The sequence below is a fragment of the Papaver somniferum genome, chromosome 6 (genome assembly GCF_003573695.1).
Source record: "Papaver somniferum cultivar HN1 chromosome 6, ASM357369v1, whole genome shotgun sequence".
In the NCBI taxonomy this organism is placed as follows: Eukaryota; Viridiplantae; Streptophyta; class Magnoliopsida; order Ranunculales; family Papaveraceae; genus Papaver; species Papaver somniferum.
Window position 1 is genome coordinate 118,254,836 of NC_039363.1, and position 5,445 is coordinate 118,260,280.

Consider the following 5,445-nt stretch of genomic DNA (forward strand, 5'->3'; position numbering starts at 1 on the left):
GTCTGACTAGGGAGCCTTCCGTTATCTCTCTCACTTAAGTCTTAGCTATTTGGCTGACTTGAAGTTCTAGCTTAGCAAGGCTCTGAGCATTAGTTTGAAAGTTCTGCTTGGCTTCCTGTTGAAAACTAATTTGGCTATGTGCTAACATATCCTGAGTTTTTGCTAACATCTTACTAGATTCCTCTAATCTAGTCGTTTTGTTTTCTGGGCCTGATGAATTCTTAGTGTAACCAAAACCTGGGGAGCATTAGAATTACTAAACTGACCTTGACTCTGGCCCTTAGACCATGAAAGGTTCGGATGGTTTCTCCAACCAGGATTATAGGTTTCTGAATATGGGTCAAACTTCTGACAGTTATCATACCTAGTGTTATTATAGAGAGCATTGGCTTGCTCTTCATTATTCTGGCCTTCCCAAAAAGGCTCCAATCTACCACTAGTGTGACCCACTTCTAAAGCTTCTAACCTTTTCGCTATAGCAGCAATTTTGGCATCTGATTCAAAGCTTCCTTCTACCCTATTAACGTTTCCTCTGCCTAGAAGAATTGTTTTCTGGGGTACCCTATTGCTTTCCCATTGTTGGGTCTTTTCGGCGATTTCATGCAAATATGTCATCGCATCATCAACTGTTTGGTTTTCAAACCCACCTGTACACATGACTCTACTGTAGTTGTGTGGGATAATCTAAACCCTCATAAAGGATCTGAACTAACCTAACCTTTTCTAAACCATGATGAGGACATTGGGCTAATAAATCATTGAACCTTTCCAAATACCTATACAAAGATTCTCCCTCCTGTTGTGAAAACGTGCAGATTTGCGTCCTAATAGACGAGGTTTTGTGCCTAGGGAAAAACTTGTTCAAAAAGGCAGATGTAAGTTGTTCATATGTTTCAATTGATTCGGAAGCCAAACTATACAGCCACGACTTGGCTTTATCTTTTAAGGAAAAGGGGAATAACCTGAGTTTCAAAGCATCATCATCAAGGTTTCTAATTTTCAGGGTACTACAAATTTCCTCAAAGTCCCTAACATGGAAATAGGGGTTTTCATTTTCTTTCCCTAAAAAGATTGGGAGCAACTGTAAGGTTCCAGGCTTAAGTTCATAATTTGCTTCAGTTTCAGGTAACCTGATACACGAGGGACGAGTAGTCCTAGGGTTCAACAAGCTTTCAAAGTTGCCATTTCTGGCGCTATTGGACTATCAGGGATTTTTTCCTCAAACGGACGTTCAAAAACGGAATTCAGAATCGGACTTTCTAAATTGAGGTAATCGAGACGCTTAGAACTACTAGGTTTCTCTTTAACAAATCTACCTAGGGCGTCTCTTTTACGTTCAGGCATGCAACAGAATAAGGTAGGGAATTCTATGCAATCACAAAACAAGGCTGACTCAACCAAATCAAACCTAAATTTCTAGCAAACAAAAAGCATGATGGCTCCACTTAGATTGTTTCTAGACCAGCTTCTATTCTTTCGAAAAGGAACTCGTTACAATCTGAGCAAACCCCTCTGGAATCAATCCGAGTCAAAGTAAGTTGAATCGAGGCGAGGGAAGCTAGTGGAGCTTTGATACCCAAGGCCTCACCGGTTACAAGGCGGCGCAGTCACGCATTCAACTCACAGAAACCTTCAGAACTTCGAAGTATGCTCAAAAGAGTAACCAATTTTTCGAACGACTTTCCTATTAAGCTCGTTACCCTATAGGTCTCGTTCTAGTCAAAATTTTAGGCTTAGGTTCGCGTTTGGTTTCGTTTTCCTAAGGCGGGCAAGAAGAGAACGGTGATGAAATCCGAACCCTTATCTTGTATGGCCAGTCCTTGCCCTTTACTAGGAAATTAAAGCAGCCGTTTTCAAGTCCTCAGCATATATGCAAACGAAGGAATACAGTAAACCCGCTGACAGGGGATTCGCGGGTGTTTCGAAAAACTTACCTCCCGTACCAGACGGGCGAAGAACCGCTGAAGTCGACTCGGGCCACGACTCCTATGTCATGTACGAACCCGAGGGGCCGAGGCGATATCGTAATCACCGTCCTTCTCTGCACACAGTTTATATTTAAACCAACCCTTCCTTAGGGTTTTTAAAAATAATAATGTCCAATGTCCAAGTGTCCAAAAAGAAAAGAAAAATTACAAAAATAACAAACCCTAATACAGTTCTCTCTCTTTTTTTTTTTTTTTATAATAAAAATAAACAAAACCCTAAAAAAAATAACTAAAAAGAAATTGTCTTCTTCTCCGTTCTTTTCGCTTTAAACTTTCGCTCCAAGTCTTTATGCTTTAAGTTCCAGTCTTTACGAAATCACCAAACTCCTTGGCTCAATTCGCTTTATGATCCAAAACCTGTAGACAAAAGATAAATACCCAAAAACGTAAAAAAGAACAAAAAAAATAAAAACCTAAAAAAATAAAAAAAATAAAAGAAAACGAAGTCTAAAAACCCTAAAAGCAAATCCGCGTCGGCGGCGCCAAAAATTAATGTATTTTATAGATAGTGGTAAAAGTGGTTCGATTCTCAAACTTGCGAAGGATAAAATATAGACTTAAATTCTAAAACTAAAATAGAAAACTCACTAATAATTATAGCAAACATTGACAAAGTTGATATCAATATTAAAAGACAACTGAGGCTAAGATTCCACTATTTTTTCAAGTTCAAAGTGATTTAATCCAATCTTTATATTTATGCAATTTTCTCATTCAATTTGATTCTAAAACATTGCAACAAGTAGATTTTCAAAAGCAATAATTATAAATATCAAGTATGAAGCATCAAAAGTCTATAAACTAAGCATACTTCATCAAAATAGATCACAACCATTCAAGTAAAAATCATATTCAATTATAGCTCAAGTCAAATAATCATAATCATAATTGCAATAAATAGATGAAATAGAATATACCACTTCTTGTTGGAAAAATAGCTTCCTCTATCGCCTCAGCAATGGGGTTTAGCTCCTCATGTTAATCACTTTGCTCAAGATACATGTTTGTTGCTCAAAAGTTGATTAAATATAAGAGAAGGTATGAAGCAGCGTGTTTGTAACAGTTGTAATTGTTACAAAACACACTGTTACAGAAAGCAGTGTTACAAAGAAATACTAACAGTAATAGTTGTTGGAAAATCGTTACAGTTTGAAAGAAAAGGTGATGGTTCTTTGTTCTTCTTCTTCCTCTCGACTGCAACTCAGCTATTATTCTCTGTTAATTTTTCTTAGCTCTGTTCAGTTTTTAAACTTCCCCAAAGTACGCGTAACCCTTCTATGACCTATCCGAACTCCTTTTATAGCCCACAGGTCGATTGAATCTCAAGAAATCCTCGGTTATTCTTATCTTTTTCTCCACCTCAAGTCTCGGGATTTCTTTCCCTTCCAAGCTTATCTACGCGTCAACTTGGTTCTCCAAACTCTCAAGTACTCCCTGTAGACTGAATAAGGACTCAATTCATAACGTAAAATCCTATGGTACTTCCATACATAAACCAAAATATCCGAGAATACACGGAACTCCCTGTTTTAGCCAACTCGATGATTTCCTCATCTATTTTCGAATCTAAAGGGATTACCAACCCAATTTCGATGAATCAAGATAATCCCAATCCATCTCCACGTCAAACTCCGACATAATCTCACTCATAATACGATAACAACTACGATAAACTTCACCTCCTCTGTTTGCTTCTCCCGTCCTATCTAGCCTAATTGGTTGGGTCCAATCAATCACAACGACCCTGTTATGCTATCACAGGTCCATCCCAATGAAAATAAGCCATTGAATCTCCTTATAAATCGCTCAAAATTCGATCTCCAGATCTGCTTCGCTGCTGCAACAGCTTCCCGCCAAAAAGCTTCATTTGAATTGTGAAGAAGAGGCGCCCCCTATCCAGAGCAGGGGTGCGAATAGAAGCTACCTTGAGGGTGTCCTAAGGATGCCCCTTAGTAATTTGGGTACCCCTTATCCATAGTGAGAGTCCGAATAGCATGTGTCCTCCGGGCGCTTTTACCAACTTTTCGAGCCGATTTTTCCAAAAAATGATTATTGGCCAAAAATACCTACACACACATAAAACACCGTAATAAGTGAAAAAATGAGCACTATCAATTATAGAATCGAGACAAATTAGACACAAAAATGTGTCTATCACCCATGTTGTGCATTTATTTTCCTCTCACATTCTTCTCAAACCCAGCCATTCAATTTTGTTTTAGTGTTCTTCAGTAGTGTAGCTTTCAAGATAAGTTCTTTGTGTCACCATGTATGCAATCTGGCATGGTGATGTATCTCATCTTACAAATCAACTTCAACAAGCCTTGAATATGAGTAATGGTAGACAGTTCACCCTTAATGACCATCTAGAGTTCAAAACAATGAAGATGAATTGTGGACAAGCTGCCTGTTGGGGAAATTTGCTGAACTTGTAGCTAGAAACAGCCGGGATGTCAGAAATGCCCTGTTATTTCAATGGGATATTCGAGGAGGTCTTTCAGTTAAATAAGTTAGTGAGTGGGTTTTCTTAATAATATTTGAGTACTATGAAATGCACAGATTCCTTACAGTTACAACAAGAAAGGTTTATGGGTGATCCGTTCTGTATTAGAATTTGGGAAAGAACTGAAATCTCTCAACATGGAACCCAGATGAAGAATTTTTCTTCATAACAGTGCACAATTTAACACCTACTCAAGTAACAAGTGACAACCTGAGGAGATACTTAGCATGCATGGGAAACATAGTCTCTTGTCTCATTCCAAGTGCGCAAAGATAATGGTGGCTACTCCATTAATGTCTGTGCAAGCATCAGGTACAAGGAGAGGCTTAGGTGTAGAGTCATTGTAGAAAATGAAATGGGATACACAAATGAGGTGAAATTTGAATTTCACAATTTCCCCAACAACTTCTGTGGATTTTGTGATCTCATTGGTCATAAGCTTCAAAATTGTAACAATTCATTATTGCTCAACAACAAGTAGAGATTCAACAAGTTGAGTTTCAACATGCAGCTGCTGGTAATGCTATGGAGGAAACGAACCAAAACCCAGATCATCATTCTTATCTCCCACAACAAGTCACTGCAATGATTCAACGGGATATGGAATTACCATAGGACAATCTCTCTGATGATACTTCTATTCAAGCAGCTTCTAAGGTAACATGCACTGACTATTTGCTAGATTTAGACAATAAAAATGAGGATAAATAAAATACGCAGGTACCATATCTTAATGATCCAAATAATAGTTTCAATGTTAATGTTACTCCTTTTCGGCAATATCAACATTGGCAAAGGGACTCATATATATGGAAAATGGTGAATAAGAGAGCTAGACCTGGACATGATTTTAACTTTGTAACTGGTCTGTGGGATGAAATCTCTTCTTCATCTTCACATAATACCTTAGTTAATAGCACTGCCTATATGAGAAATTGGAGCCTGATGTAGAAT

General features: G+C 38.1%; 1 pseudogene; it reads left to right on the forward strand.

Annotated features, from left to right (window-relative positions):
• Positions 1-725: 725 nt before the first annotated feature.
• On the forward strand, positions 726-825 carry LOC113292026 (annotated as a pseudogene).
• The last annotated feature ends 4,620 nt before the right edge of the window (positions 826-5,445 follow it).